Source organism: Anolis carolinensis, chromosome 3, assembly GCF_035594765.1.
Source record: "Anolis carolinensis isolate JA03-04 chromosome 3, rAnoCar3.1.pri, whole genome shotgun sequence".
NCBI classification, from domain to species: domain Eukaryota; kingdom Metazoa; phylum Chordata; class Lepidosauria; order Squamata; family Dactyloidae; genus Anolis; species Anolis carolinensis.
In genome coordinates this window covers 72523718-72540669 of record NC_085843.1, presented here as the reverse complement: position 1 = coordinate 72540669, position 16952 = coordinate 72523718, and the positions used below count along the sequence as shown (strand labels likewise).

At 40.2% G+C, this 16952-nt stretch overlaps 1 long non-coding RNA gene across 1 annotated transcript in view; it reads left to right on the top strand.

Annotated features, from left to right (window-relative positions):
* The window catches only part of LOC134298070 (uncharacterized), a 116228-nt gene extending 100281 nt beyond the window's left edge, over window positions 1-15947 (top strand). The window contains exon 2 of the long non-coding RNA XR_010005045.1: window positions 13061-15947. This is a non-coding gene — a long non-coding RNA (uncharacterized LOC134298070). The remainder of the gene's footprint in view (window positions 1-13060) is intronic.
* The last annotated feature ends 1005 nt before the right edge of the window (window positions 15948-16952 follow it).

The window sequence follows — 16952 nt, the reverse complement described above, 5'->3', positions numbered from 1 at the left end:
CCTATGTAGATCCCACACCATCTGCTTGTCAAGCATAAAAGAAGGATGTATATAAATGCTTTAAATTGCCAATTTGTTTATTTCTGCTTGTTGAAACAAAATTATTTTACCACTATAGATGAATACAGTAAATACAGTCAGCCCTCCATATTTACGAGTTTGACTTTTGCAGATTTCATTGATGTGGTCTCTAGGAATCTCTGAGCTCTCTGGCACGGGTCTACAGTCAACTTCTACTGGAGGACCCAATTATTTTTAAACAGAATACTTCTCAAGGCATTTGTAGGTCTTCCAACATGATCATCTATCAGCAGATATTGACTATACAGTAGACCTGTGTACAAGGACTTAGAGATGTTGAGAGAAGTGTTCTCTCTCACTTTTCCACCTGTGCCCCTAACCCCAATGAATGTGGAGGCCTAGCTTTATTACACATTTTTGAGGAAATAACTGTTTCTTCCATGTTGTTAATATGTTTGATTTATTCAGCTATGATGGGCATAACATGCTTGCTGCCTATTTCTTGTTATCCCCTGATCTTTTCTCCTAAAGGGAAGTATTTTTTTTCCTTGCTGGAAGAATGACAGTTCAGCAAATATTTCAGCATGTCACTGTGTCCAGTACATTACTAGTCAGTGAGGTACATTATTTAGTGGTAAATGACAGTCATCTCGTTCTTTTCCTTTCCTCCTCTAAATGCTTTGAATTTGATGCAACAGAACAAGAGGATAAATAATCACACTGCAAAAATGTAAGCTTCTCTCTTTACTAACCCTTAAAAGTAGTAAAAATAAAAAATAATGATGACCTATGTCTAGGTGAGCAGATATTAATTTGGATTTGCATTTTCTTCATAGATCAGCAGTGAGTAACTCTGTCCTTCCAGGAATTGTTTTTGTTTTGTTTTGTTTTGTTTTGTTTTGTTTTGTTTTCTTCTTCTTCTTCTTCTTCTTCTTCTTCTTATTATTATTATTATTATTATTATTATTATTATTATTATTATTATTGTAATTCCTACTGTTGCTCCCCATTGTCAATACTACCTAAAGCTGATGGAAGTTGTAGACGAAATATTTTACAAAGAGCCACATTTTATAAAGTAAGCTATTCCAGCTTGACAGTTAGCAGCCACAGCATGGTGCAAATTACACAGAAATAAAGAAATCTTGTGGATTTCTTTTCATCAACAATACTGGATGAATATTGCATATCTTCTAGTTTTAATACAATTGTAGTCCCCAACTAGTGGAGGCTCTTGTTACTTCCAGATAGCATGAAAATGTGGGTTTCAAATGGAAGTTTAAAAATCTCAGGACCTGACTCTAGGTCCTCAGATTTGTTAGTCCCAGAATTGGGTCCCCCGCTATCCTCACAGGCTTTCTCTGTATTGGAACAAGATCGAGGGCAGACAGGGGAAATCTGGCTGAAGGTTTTTTAAAAAATCAGTTATGCGCTGGACCGTATATGCGATTATGTGCACATGCAAATATATCAATATAAATAATAGCAGATTTGCATGTGCACGTATGAGTTTCAGCACATAACGGAGGGAATTAAAAAAAAATTCTGCCGGGAACTTCTCTCTTTCCCAGTTGTTTATTTAAACTCTGTTTAATGTTATAAAGTTCAAATAAAAGGTTTTGGGGAGTTCTAATTGCTCTCCATTTATGCTTCCTTAAAATCAGCTGTGTGTCTGTTTCACGGCCTAATCAGCTGTTTCAGGCTTTTTAAAAGCAGACATGTGCTGGAGCAGTCTCCACAGGGGGGAGGGAAGAAAATCACATGGTTTTTGCGAGTGCAGGGATATACAGTGATGCGAATATGCACATTTTCCAGCTGGGGAGAAAAAGGCACAGTTCTCCCAATGTTAGTGAATTATAAATCCCAACATTCCTCACCACTGGGTATATTGGTTAAGGCTCATGAGATCTGAAATCCAATAACCTGATTGCCTTCAATCTCCACTTTTTAGAAGAGCAATATATGTAGAGACTATAGTCTTCTCATGAGTGAGTGCTGAATTTACTATAACTCTCAAGCCAAACTTTAAAGGAACTGTCTGTGGTTATGTACCTTGTCTTCAAAAAAGTGTCAATGTCTTGGATAGCTCCAGTCTTTAAATCTAGATTAACTGACATGCAATTTTCAGTCTTCATTATAACATCTATGCTAGGGATGAACCTGTAAGGGTTAATAAATGTCACCCAAAGTCATCACTAACTAAAAGTCAGAATTTTGATGTAAGGCTGTCATAAAGGAATTACAGTATTAATATTAATATTTATAACTCATGGAGTTGTACATTATTTTAGTTTCATAAATGGAGAGTTACATATATTCTATTACAATCTTTATAAAAATTTCCAATATTCCCACTAAAAATTCCAGAGTTCTTATCTAAACTAACAAGTGACCCTGAAATTGTTATTTATAGTTTTAAGGCAGAGTTGGAGCAATGTTCTTTGTAAATCAGTTATTATTATTTAGCTGAATGTCTTCATAATTTCTCTCCTGTTGTGAAAACCCATCTTCTTTGGGGCTAGACACTGATTTCTTCATATTTCTTTGCTTATTTAATCATCTCCAAAGTATGTGAATCCACCACTGGACAGCTCCAACCACAGTTATTCATACTATTGTAACATTTTAGTTTGAAAACTATAGGTAAAGGTAAGGTAAAGGTTTCCCCTGACATTAAGTCCAGTCATGTCTGACTCTGGGGGTTGGTGCTCATCTCCATTTCTAAGTCGAAGAGCCGGCGTTGTCCGTAGACACCTCCAAGGTCATGTGGCCGGCATGACTGCATGGAGCACCGTTACCTTCCCGCCGGAGCGGTACCTATTGATCTATTCACATTGGCATGTTTTTGAACTGCTAGGTTGGCAGGAGCTGGAGCTAACAGCGGCCACTCATGCCGCTCCCCGGGTTTGAACCTGGGACCTTTCGGTCTCCAGCTCAGTGCTTTAACGCACTTCGCCACCGGGGTAATGTTTTCTAAATTGACAAGTGGAGTCATATTACCAATGTTTTTCTATAATTTAGATTGTTACATTAGCTATCATTTTAAATAGCTCAGTTCAGTTGAAAGTTCTGGTTCCTCCACGTCGGTTTAAGACAAGAGAAATTAAGGAATTCCTCTTCATCCGCAAGAGGGATTCTGTTCACATTCTTTGTGTCCAGGGGCAGTTCACCCCCCAGGCCAACTAGGCATTTGCCTGTGGTGCCATCTTGTTGGGGGCACCGTTCAGGCAAATCCTGGCTCTGGAAGGAAGGCCTTGCCAGGAAAGTGTTCCACACTTCTCAGCAAAGCGCCCAGAAACGACTTCCTGGCGAGAAGGAAAACATTCCTGGGCGCTTTGCTGAGGAGAGAAGTGGGCACCGCTTTTCTCCTCAGCAAAGCGCCCAGGAACATCTTCCTTCCTGCCCCGCCTCCCCAGGGGGGGTGCCAAAGTTCCGTTTGCCTACTCCAGAAAATTACCTAAGGACGGCTCCGTCTGTGTCATCTCAGATTTTGTACACCACAACTCTTCCATCCCAGTAAAAAAATAAGTTCTACCAGAGCTGAGAAAAATTCCCTTTTTTAGACCATTATGCTAACTGGGAGAGGAGGAATGACTCAATTATACTTTCAGTTGCTGAATAATCCTGATGTTATTTTAGCAAATTACACCCCCCCCCAAAAAAAAACCCCTCCACAAACAATCCCTCTACTCAAAATTAACAACATAACAACATTTAATGAAAGCTTCCATTTCCATTTGCTTTATCTTTCGTTTTTCACCAGCAGCAATTCACCTCTGGGGTTTGCTACCCTCCCTTCTTGCCTTTGCAGAATCCTTTCATTGTGACCTCAGCCACTCTTTAACTTCTTACAACCCATACAAGATGCTGCTGTCAAGGTTGTTTTATTCATTGTTGTGACTAGGTCATCGTTCTTTGAATGGCTCCGCTGTTCTGTCACATCAAGTTACATTTTCTGCCTCAGCCAGCAAAGATGAATAATTTTGCTTATTCACACACAGTAGCAACTGTCTCCTTTCATGTTGTCTTCAGTGTTGCTTCTGTTTCATGTTTTGATAATTAATCATCTCTTCATCAAGATTCTGTATAAAGCCAATTGTTTTCTCATTAAAAGAGAATCTCTATATGATAGGAATAATTTTGAAGAGGCACAAATAGAGGGAGAAAGGAAGAAACATGCCAAAAGGAAGGCATATCAAGCCTAGCCTTGTCATGACCACCTTTACATGGAAATCTATGTCCTCAAGTGAAAAATCATGTGGATCCAGAATAGGTCTCCAAAGTCAATTATGGACTCAATGCTAAGTCTCTACCCTTGGCATTTTCAGGGCGGAGCCCCATGCTGGACATCACATGATGTCGTGTGACAGAGTGTGATGACCCATGGGCCTTGTAGTCCTGCTCAGGACATTGTAATTCCTGATGAAGATGAAAACTTGGGTTTTTTACCTTCCCAGTCTGAACTGGATTCCTCTCAGCCAGATCTTTCCCAGGCAGATCTGGGAACCTTGCACCTGCAAGAAAGTTGTCTCCCAGAAGTATGTCAAACAAGCCCAGAGCCTACTTCTCCCGTGTTCTTGCGCCGGGAGTTTTGTAAACAACAGAGAAGTTTGGAATCAGCTTCGCGCAGGAGTGCGAGGATTGCGGCTAAGAATGTAGCCAATTAAGACTGCTTCTCGTGAGAATCTTTAAGGAGTTTAACATCTGGTCTCAGAGTTTAGCTTTCGTTTCTGATTCCCAGAGAACTGCTTCGGTGGGAAAGTTAGACTCTATATAGGTGTTTTACCCGCGTAGTAACTTCGCGGAGTCAATTCGTCAGCCTACGGAGCGAGTTGTGTCTGGACAGCGCGCTCCGATTCAAGCCTCGCTCCTGCTCAAGCCTTGCCTTGCTATCCAGCCTTCGCCTTGCTTCCCAGCCTTTGTTTATCTATGGACTTTGCCTTGTTTCCCAGGACCAATCCTTGCCTTGTTCCACGGATTTTACCAAGTTATTCCACGGACCTTGTTCTTGTTCCTAGTTACCTTGTTCCACGTTTTAAGCCTTGTTTCAAGTATCAAGTTATTACCTAGCCTTGCTCAAGTTTATGGACTAAAGGACCTTGTCATCTCCCCTCACTTTGCCTGGCAAAGTGAGTGTTTCGGTTATTGGATTACAACTTTGGACCATAATATTTCTTATTGGACATTGCTTTTTTGGACTAATTTTGACCTTTCCTGAAAGGTCCGCTTCTGAACTAACTTTTACATTTGTTTTTATTAACCTTATATATTTCCCTAATAAAGATATTAGTTAGAATCTGGCCTCTGCGTATGGTTATTGGTGCTCTGTAGCCGGGGTCGTGACACAGAGGCTCCACCCCTAACTGGGGAAGAAGCATCATTGGACGCTTCCCCCAGAACATGGGAGGCTTCCTGCATGGGTCCTTTCTGTGAGGACAACACGTTCCCCATGTGATGAGGAAAGTGTCACTGAGAGAGAGCTGTGCACAGGGCAACAGATTTGTTCTGCTGCCCCTCTCTTTTGTCACATAGGCCAAGCTAAGCAGGTTGCTTTTCCTGGCCTTTCTGATGAGGCCCTAGGAAGACAATCATACTCAGCCACGAGTAATTGCCTATAGAATAGAATAGAATAGAATAGAATAATAGAATGCTGTTGGTTTAAACTTGGATCAGGTGTCTTTGTCAGGTTTGGAATCCATAGCAAACTTAGTCAGTTGTCTGTAGGAAAATCAGGATGTCTCTATCTGATGTTTTGCTGCACATTGAATGTGCATCTTAACCCTAACTGTAGCCCCCAGATGGCGTAGTGGACTAAGTGACTTGAAGATTGGGTTGCTGACCTTCAAAAGCTGCTAGGTTCGAATCCCACCCAGGGAGAGTGCGGATGAGTTCCCTCTATCAACTCCAGCTCCATGCGGGGACATGAGAGAAGCCTCCCACAAGGATGGTTAAAACATCAAAACATCCGGGCGTCCCCTGGGCAATGTCCTTGCAGACGGCCAATTCTCTCACTCCAGAAGTTACTCAAGTTGCTCCTGACACGAAAAAAACAAACCTGTGGCATGTGTGCAGAAGGGAAATTAATATAGCCACCCCTCTGTAGCATTAAATGGTCTTAAACAGTTAAGAGCTTAGGCTCCTCTGGTTTGACTTTTACACAATCTCACATCTGGTCATCCGCAGCCTTGCATCTGAATGCTGTTAAAAACTTGTTGTTCTAATTATAGCAAAAGATGCAGATGTGAAACATTTTTGAGACCTGCTCTTCACAGCAACAGAAAAGGTCATCTGAGGAAAGAATGAGGTCTGTCCACTCTACGAATCTCCAGTTATGATCACAAATAACCATGCCTGAAGCCAGGGAGGAGGGGTTAAGGGTTCAACTCCCCCCCCCCCCCCCGAAATGTTTCAGGCTAGAAAAACAGTCTGGTTTTCTCATGAATTGGTTAACTAGTTAAAATTTCTGACTAAACCAGGTTTTTTTAAAAAACTAAAACATTTCAGGGGGGTTGAACCCTTAAATACTCCCCTCTCCCCCGGCTACAAGCCTGCAAATAACCTAGGTTGATGAACACTTTATTAATGATAATTGGAGGAAAGGCTGAAGCGATTTTTAAAAGGTTGGTGGGCAAAATATACTATTGCCATGTCAGTTATAATAGCCAATCTTAGAATATTTCTCAGTCATCTGAGATTAACTGCTGTGCCTTCCAGACAATTTTGAGAACCAGTTCAAAATGCTGTTATGACCTTCAAAGTGTCAAATAGTTTGCAATCTGGATATCTGAAAGATACCTTGTTTCACTGCAACCTTCCTGAGGTATTATGATCTTCAATACAGACTTTTCAGTTGCACAGCTTGTGAAAGTTACTTTTTTGAACTCAGCTTCTGAGAAACTATGGTCCCATCTCCACTGTTATATAATACAGATAAAAACTGAATTATATGGTCAGTGTAGACTCGTATAATGTAGTTTAATGCTGCATTATATGTCTACACTAACCATATAATGAAGTTTAGAATGTGAAATAGAAACTCTGCTTGAGGGAAATAAATCACCAGGAACAGATGGCATACCAGTAAATCCATTTCAAACTATAGAAACAGAACCCATCCAAAGTCTAATAACAAATATGGAAAACCAAACAATTATTCATGAACTGTAAATGTTCAGTACACATTTCAGACCCCAGACAGAAACATTAGGGGTTTGAGTAACTATCATACCATTTAATTATTTTCTCATAGCATAGTGGTGCTCAACATTTTACAAAACAAAACAATCTATATCATATACTGAGTAAGAAATGCCAGATGTTCAAGATGAGTTTAGAAACAGAAGAAGCACTAGAGATCATATTGCAAAACATGTGTTGGCTAAAGAAATGTATAAATGAATTTCAAAACAAAATCATCCTTATAGATTACAAAAAATATTATGATTATGATTATTGTGTTTATTTTTATTTTTGTTCTGAGCCTGGTCCTGTTCAACATCTTTATTAATTAATTACTTGTACTTTCACCTTTCACTTTAACTTTAAGTATTCCTATGATGGGCCAAATGCCAGATCTTTAGCTGTTTCCTAAAGGTCAGGAGGGAGGGGGCCAACCTGATCTCACTCAGGAGGGAGTTCCACAGCCTTGGGGCCACCACCGAGAAGGCCCTGTCACTCGTCCCCACCAATCTCTCCTGTGAGGCCGGTGGGGCTGAGAGCAGGACCTCCCCGGAAGATCTTAATCTATGAACTGGTACACATTTGGACAGGCAAGTTGGACCGGAGCAGTTCAAGGCTTTATAGGCTAAAGCCAGCAATCATGCTCAGTAGCTAATAGGCAGCCAGTGGAATTGCCGCAGCAGGGGGTTGTATGCTCCCTGTGCGATGCCCCAGCACGTTGGACTATTTGCAGCTTCTAAACAGTCTTCAAAAGCAGCCCCATGTAGAGCATGTTGCAGTAGTCTAAACGGGATGTAACAAGAGTGTGGACTACCATGGCCAAGTCAGACTTCCCAAGGTATGGGCGCAGTTGGCTCACAAGTCTTAGTTGTGCGAATGCTCCCTTGGTCACCGCTGACACCTGCAGTTCCATGCTCAGAGATGTGTCCAGGAGGACTCCCAAACTGCAAACCTGTGCCTTCAGGGGGAATGTGACCCCATCCAGCACAGGCTGTAACCCTATACCCTGTTCGGCCTTGCGACTGACCAGGAGTACTTCTGACTTGTCTGGATTCAACTTCAGTTTTTTCACCCTCATCCAGCTCGACACAATGCAGTTTGACATCACTTTAACTGCAGTGGCTCAATGCTAATAATTCTACATTAATTGTACATACACTCTAACGACCTCATCAGGCTTGCCACCGGAATCACCAAACATTGTGGTGAATCTAGCAATGCCCGATGGGATGTGTGGGGAAGCCATCACCCTACATTCCACATCACCTGGCTTTCCCACTATCTCTTCCCACAGGAGGAAGCGTCCACCCATGTTGCTGCCATTGCAGCATGTGCTGGTTCCTCTATAGTTTTACCACAGAGCCCCAACGGAAGTAGTTTTACATCATAGGATGAGAGCTGGTGGGCTCTGTCATAAAACTATCAAGGAACCGGTGCATGCCGACAAAACTATCCCATGTGATGAGGTCATAAGGCTTTGCAGGGCAGCTATAAAGGAACTAGCTAAGGCATTCAAATGTAAGAATATATACTGGACACAAAAGTAACAATAGTATTTTTATTACTATGAATGGATATGAAAGATGGATGATAAAGAAAACTGACAGGGAAAAATCAATTTATGTGAAATATAATGATAGAGAAGGGCTAACTTAGACTGCCCCCCAAAATGGACCCTAAAGCAAATCAAGCTTTAAGACTCATACCGTGTTTCCCCGAAAATAAGACAGTGTCTTATATTAATTTTTGCTCCCAAAGATGCTCTAGGTCTTATTTTCAGGGGATGTCTTATTTTTCCATGAAGAGGAATTCACATTTATTGTTGAACAAAAAAAATGAACATTTATTGTATACTGTACACTTGTACAGTAGATGTCATCACAAACCAGTATAACCAGACAAACTGTGAATCCTATCAAGAATTTCTTGTTACTACCATTATTTCCATGTACAACACTCTATGGTACGTACATTTACCGATCCTGCATGCTCTGGTGTTCTGTTCGGCGGGCATGCTTCCAAACAAAAACTTTGCTAGGTCTTACTTTCGGGGGAGGCCTTATATTTAGCAATTCAACAAAACCTATACTAGGTCTTATTTTCTGGGGATGTCTTATTTTAGGGGAAACAGGGTAGAAGCCAAAATCACTTAAATAAGGCCTGCCATACTGTAGACATAGGAGATTCCTTGGGAAAGACAATAGCAGTCCATACAGCTGAAGGTGGCAGGAAAAAAGGAGGAAGATTGAACTCAAAGAAGACATGGATTGCAAGGGCTTTTAATAATAGGGTATCTTGGAGTTCTCCCATTTATAGGAACACCATAAGTCAGAACCGACTTAACTGTACATAATAACAAGAGCTCCCCAGAATCCTTCAACCAAAACCTTTCTCAGTTGTGTCTGTACATCAGCCTGCTCTCAATGGTTAGACAAATGCTTGCTTTGTGTAGTTTCCTCCTCCCCCCCCCAACACTGCCTCCTCATTATAGAGCAGCTCTTTTATCTTTCCATTGTCATTTCCATCCCCGAAGGCTTCTCCCGTTTGGCTCCAATCCATGTTTTAATTTCACCAGTGGCTTTATTCTTGCGGTTTGTTCTGTTTTAGTCATTTGTTACTAGAGCATTTGGTTATTTTTATTGATTCATTTCATTTCAGCGCACTTGGTGAGTTTTTGTCTGTTTACCTTAGAAAACATTTCCAAATTTAGAACCACCATAAATAATTCTGTTGACAGAAACAGACAATCATTGGTATTTGGTTTTATATTTATAGCATTTTGATATCACTTTTTATTTTTTGAATATGAAAACAGTTTGTAACAGTGAACAGCTTAAAATAATAAAACCATAAAATCAATTGAAAACATTAACATTTCACACAGCACTAATGGCTAGCTTTGAAATTTGGGATACCTATTTGTTTATTTGATAGCAAGTAATTTATGGGAGAGACATTCAGCACAGGAGACCTACCTAGTAGGCTTGTCCGATCGATGGAAAAAATGTTTCAATTCTCGTTTCTAAAGTAGGGGGTGCCGGCTCTTCGATATAGAAATTATTTCTTAATGTTTCACCCAAAATTTTCGGATATTTCCAAAAAATTCGTAATGTTTCTAAAATGTTTCTAAAATGGCGAACGCGCATGCGCAATCGCCAAAAAAAAAAAAGGAAACCGGGGGGGGACTTTTCTGGGGGTCTCCCGCCCTCATTTCTTGAGCTATTCTCATCAAATTTGGTACAGTGGGAGAACACATTCCACACTCTTTGCTCAACAAATTGCAGAATGTTTCCTGTCTCCTATGATTTTTGGCGAATTTTCATAACCTTTTATAATACACTATTTTTCAATATTTGAAGAAACCTGTTCCTGGTTTGAAAGTCTTATTTCCTGTTCAATTGGGTTCTTATCACTGTAAAAGTCCCTCTTCTACTTGTGTAGACTTTGGATTAGAAATGCAGCACACGCCAAGCAATGCCTTGGCAGGAGGGCCACTGTCCTTTGGAAACTATAAATTGCTGTGGACCCTCTATTGAATCAAATCAATGTCTGACTTTGTGATTGCAGAAATAAAACTCAGCCCAAGGCTTGGGAATAGAAATGGAGCGTGAGGGAAGCAATGCCTTGGCAGGAGTGCCCATGTCCTTTGGAAACTATAAATTGCTGTGGACCCTCTATTGAATCAAATCAATGTCTGACTTTGTGATTGCAGAAATAAAACTCAGCCCAAGGCTTGGGAATAGAAATGGAGTGTGAGGGAAGCAATGCCTTGCAGGAGTGCCCACGTCCTTTGGAAACTATAAATTGCTGTGGACCCTCTATTGAATCAAATCAATGTCTGACTTTGTGATTGCAGAAATAAAATTCAGCCCAAGGCTTGGGAATAGAAATGGAGTGTGAGGGAAGCAATGCCTTGGCGGGTGCCCCACGTCCTTTGGAAACTATTTCTTCCAATGTACCCTTTAGGTTTGAAAACAATGTGTGTCTTTGTGATTGCTGCAATAACACTCAGCCCGGGGGCTTGGGATTACAAACGGAGCGGGAGGGAAGCAATGCACTTGCAGGAACGCAGACGTCCTTTGGAAACTATTATTTTCAATCCCCCCCCCCTTTCAGGATTGCAAAGAAGGGCTGATGTGGTGATTGCTAAATTCCAAAAAAGAAAACAGAAAGGCAAAAGGTCTCCCTCAGGAGTAGATGGAAAGCACCCCAAGCTCAGCACTAGCAGGGATGCAGATGTCCTTTGGGGAAAAAAAGTTTCCTAAAGCCAGCCACAGCAAGGACTCTGCCCCAAGCCCCCAGCCAATTTCCCCCCAAAAAAACACAATATCGAACCAGCAACAACAGAAACACTCTACCCCCAGTCACTTAGCCCTCTCTCCCCCAAGCAAGCAAGCAGCTTCCCAGCGCGCGCGAAACACCCTCTCTCCTCGGTATCCCAACCCAGAATGGCTTGGCTCAGTTGGGGAGGGGATTTTTACAGAGATCCTCCACGTGGACACGGAAGACGCTAGCCCCCACCTTTTTCAGCCATCGTGGAAGTCTCTGATTGGCCAGGGAGCGGTAGCCATTTAGGCTGCGCTAGGCTCCCATTCATGTTAGGTTGCAGAAACAAAAAAAAATTTAAAAATTTTTTTTAAAAAATTTTAAAAAAAAATTTGGAATGAAAAAATTTAACGAAAATTTTAAGAAACAATTAGAGAATGGGCCAACGATGGTTCGAATTACATTGCCAGTTGCGCCCAGGAAAAATGTTTCAATACTCGTTTCAAAAAACGAGAACAATCCGAAATAATTACGAAACGAGAAACATAACGAATATTTGGACAACCCTACTACCTAGTCTGAATGGACAGACAACTCCCTAGCAGATTTCTGAAATCAGATGCTTTTCAAATGTGTTGGATTATAGCTTCCACCATCCCCAGTCAGCATGACTAATCCAGCGATTGCCAGGAAGGCTGCTTTAGTAGAAGGCTTTCATATGTTCAAATGCCCACCTCAGTCTTGTCATGAAGATAACCTTAACTTGGAAAGACCCAGCTGGATCATGACATCTTAAAATAATCTGGTGATTACCATCATAGGTAGTAAGATGATAACAAAATAACTACAGGTTTTGCTGTAATCAATTATAATCTATCTTCCTTTTCCTAATAATTATTATTTCCAAATCCACCCAATATTTATGTTTATGCTGCAAAAGCATCTGTTGAAGTAGCTGTTTCCTTTCACATACCAAAAAGCTGGGAGCATGAAGTTATCACTATGATACCACTTCTGATTAGCCTTCATTACTTCCCTTTCAGGAATACTGATTTATAAACAGTGGGCGCATTGATTTGCAATTTAAGTAAATACTGAACAACATAGCACTCTTAGCATTTTGAAATTTGTATAATTGATTAATTTTTTTCCTCTGTACTGAATTACTTTCTGATTATGCAGATTTAATTTTTTTTAAAAAAGAAAACGAATTAATAGGGATTGAAGGCAGCAAAGTAAACCAATGTGAAATAAATTCTGAGCTGTAAGTGTGTGGCTAAGCAAGCTTTCAGGTTAGGATCTTCATTTTCCAAAACAAAAATTCTGGATCTGACTTTCCCTAAATTCCCAGACAGTATATTTTTTAAAAAAATACAAGCAGTGTAGTAGTATGAATGATATCCAGAAAGTTAAGTTACAAGATATTTTTAAAAATACAAAGAATGAATATATTTTAATAAAACTTACACGGATTATAGCATAGGTTTTACATTATTTTTTCCACATAATCACAATTCAGTTCAAAACATTTTGGTTATCTGTGGGACGGGTTTTTTGATGCCTGTGTCTAGAAGTCTCCTGTTGCCTCTTTCAGGCAGTTCATCACTTTGAGGAATCGCCAAAACCCATCTGCAGGAGCTGATGGCGGTGGAAGAGGATGAGGAGGAGGAGGAAGCAGCAGCAACAGAGTTGGAGCTGGGAGCCAGCAACAGAGGCAGAGGTGAGGCCAAGGCTGCCTCTTGGCTGGGAGGCTCCCGGAGCTGCCGAGACCCCCAATGAGCTGCACCATGGCTGAGCACATCCGGCCCACAAGTCATTGTGGGAAACTTAGTGTTTGTGTTAGTCATTATTGACTTTGTTGACAGAGGCTTGCATCCTTTTGCTACTTGCAACTTCAGTAGATTTGTTGAGCCAAGGAAACCTACCAAAATGTCACCATTATTTTGGTAAGTCCATTCTACTTGGGACTAATAATAGGATGGAAGGTACAGTATGGTTTTACTTTGTCCATAAGGAATAACTACAATTATTTCAATCACCTAGTCTTGATATTTGTTTCCTTTCTAGGTGGCTAGACTGCCATTTTTGCTATTAACAGAAAGAAGTAATGGTCTCTTATGTTGAATTTTTCATTATTGCCTTAAAACAATGACAGTAATCCTGATACCAATGGGACCTTTTCTCTGGAGGCACTACAGTTATTAAATGGCTTTCCTATTTTTCCATTTCCTGAATCTTATTTTAGTATATCTGTTCTATACAATTAAATATGTTCCATGCCACTCTAATTGTCATGGCAGTGTTCTATGAAATCCTGAGATTTGTAGCTTCAAGCAGTACTTAGAATTTTCTACTTTAGAATTCTAATGCCGTCTTTTAGAAAAGCGCACTACAGTGGAGCTCTTTAGCAGAGAATTCAAAAATCCTCACCAAGCTACATATGTCAAGATTCTATGTTCTGTTCAATTCTTCTGTTATATAGATACATTTTGGGGCAATTACTTAAAAAGTTATTCTGCTACTCATTAAAGGAGCTGAAGACATAAAAACAGGAAGCAATGTAACTGCCCACATCCCTACTGCACAACTATATACATTCTCAGCAGCAGTGGCAGGACCTCCCTTGCAATTCTTAGTGCATGAGTCAGAAGATATTTGGAAAAAAAATGTACCTATAATTTTTAAAACTGTAAAGCAGATCCAAATATATCAGAGCATTTCAGGCCCTATCTACACTGCCATCTCAGGCCCTATTAAACTGCATTATATGGTCAGTGTAGACTCATATAATCCAGTTCAATGCATTTAAACTGGATTATATGAGTCTACATGGACCATCTAATGCAGTTCAATCTACATTATAATGGCAGTATAGATGGGGGCTCTCACACAGACCATGGAAGCTGGGAGCATGTATATATGTGTCCACAGAATGCACAATACTCCAGGCCAATACGGAATTCATGGATTGGAGTATTTGTGCATTTCTGCATAGCCCAAATGTCAGGTGAAAACCTCAGAGCCCTTTTAATAATGACTAATTCAGAAATGCAACATATGTGCTTATTTTTCTTGTATAAATAGCTTTAGCATTGGAACGCCTGAGCCACATTGAGTCTGAGAAGTAAAGAAGGGAAGTTTAACTCTTCTTGTTCCTGTCAGTGTACCTAGAAATGTCTTCACCACAAAGCCACTCTTTGGATTTCGGTGGAAACTCCTTCACACAAGTGAAAACTTTCCCTGAAATGCGAATAATAGATCAGAGAGGTGGCTTTTGTCACAAAAATAACAGAGAGATTGAGAGAGAAATAGGTCTTTCCTCTTCACATCCACACACATACTCCACAGTGATCCAAAGGCTACCTGGGTTTCCCTTTGGCTGCTATTTATATAACAAACAATGTACTTGTAATTGCATGCAATCAAACTGTCAAATCTAGTTTGCCTTCCTGTTGTTAAAAGTCAGTGGCAAAGATATGACCTGTGTGGAAAACAGGATATTATTGCTGTATATGAGACGGAGCTATGTTGATTCTTAAATAAGATATATATGATACAAGGCTCGTGTACTGCTGTTACTGGGCAGATTCTTATTAAAGCTTGAGCAAGTGAGCTTTACTATTGGCCTAATTCATAGCAGATGAAGGATGAAGAAAATGGAGTAAGAACACTGTTTTATTAATCTGTGCATAACTAGGTTACTGAAAAAAGCAGATCACTAAAATATCTGCCAACTGCAGTATTTTGTTGGCGCAACAATGAGTAAATCCAGTGTCCAAGAAATGTAGTTTCATTTTATGAAAATAGTAAATGAAGAGTTTATCATCTGCAGTATACATTTGTTTTGGCCATAACCTGGGTTTCAAATTCTGGATGCAATACAGAGATGCTGTGCTGAGTGTTTCTTTCCTTGCCTTTCCTTTGAGACTATACTGGTAACAAAGGTCTTTCTCACTCAATAATAGGACCACATTTCAAGCTGATTGCTCAGCCTACTGGCCATTACAGTATACCATAATTAAATTATGAAGGACCAAATATGAGAACACGGCATCGAAGCAAAGTAAACAACAAATTTGCTCTAATTGTTGATCAACAAAAATTGTAGTAATTACTGACCAACAAAATCAACAATTACATCAATCAAAATCATTTCTAGAAATTGGGAAGATGGAAAATCTTTGACCTTCCAGATGTTTTGAATGAAAGCTTTCCTAACTATTTGCCATGTTGACTGGAGCTTAAGTCCTACATAGAGGGACAGAAAGAGACCCTGATAAAAGGTAATATTTAGATTTATTTTTAAAGTATTAGTAACAGATACATTACAAATAAATGTCATAGCAGATTTTGTCACCATACCAGTTAATAAATCATTTAGTCAGTAATTGAAATAGAGATGTATTGGACCTCAAATTATGAAATGTGTGTCAAATGTGGGATGCAGCCATTGATAATAAAGCCTCTGATTTTGCCTTCAACCCATCTGTGTCTCATTCAATCTTCTGGGAAGCTAGACATTCTGGACCCAAGAACCCACAATTTGTTCCACTGAGATTTCATAGTTGTTTGAATGAATAATAAAGCTTGAATAAATAACAAATTCAGATCTGATATCAAAATACAGAAACAGATTTGTCTTCTCAGCCAGTCCAGGAATATAGCCCACTGCCTTGTACATGTGCTCTCAAATCACCTGATGACTTATGGTATCCCCATTAATTTCATGGAGTTTGCCAGTTCTTTCTCAAATACAGCCGACAGCACCTGGTATTCATTATTGATTTATCATTCAATTATTAATCAGGGTTAGCCTTCCTTAGCTTTCAGACAGGTTGAAGTACAAAAAAAACATTATTGACAAACAAAAAATGGGTGGAGGAGGGCAGATTTCTCATATGTAAATGCCAATATGAAGGGGTGGGGCAGAGAACTAGGGGTTGGGAAAGTAGAAACCATGGATTGCAGTATCTAGAGAAAGGAGCTGGCTGGCTGGCTGGCTGTCAGGAACATTTCATACATGCCATAAGGTAAAGGTTTCCCCTGACATTGTCGTGTGTGACTCTGGGGGTTGGTGCTCATCTTCATTTCTAAGCTGAAGAGCCGAGGCTGTCCGTAGACACCTCCAAGGTCATGTGGCCAGCATGACTGCATGGAGCGCCATTACCTTCCCGCTGGAACGGCACCTATTAATCTATTCACATTTGCATGTTTTCCAACTGCTAGGTTGGCAGAAGCTGGGGCTAACAGCAGGAGCTCACTCCACTCCCCAGATTCAAACCACCAATCTTTCAGTCAGCAAGTTCAGCAGCTCAGCGGTTTTGTTTCAAGTATTTTCTAAAACTGTTAGCTACTAATATGCAACACAAATATAATTCTTTCCACAACTCAGCTTTTCACTGATTTGCCATTATTTTTGTGGAATGGCCTTCAAGTCTGGTTAACTATTCCTTTCAAGCAGATGTGGTCAGTTAGAGGCACCAAAG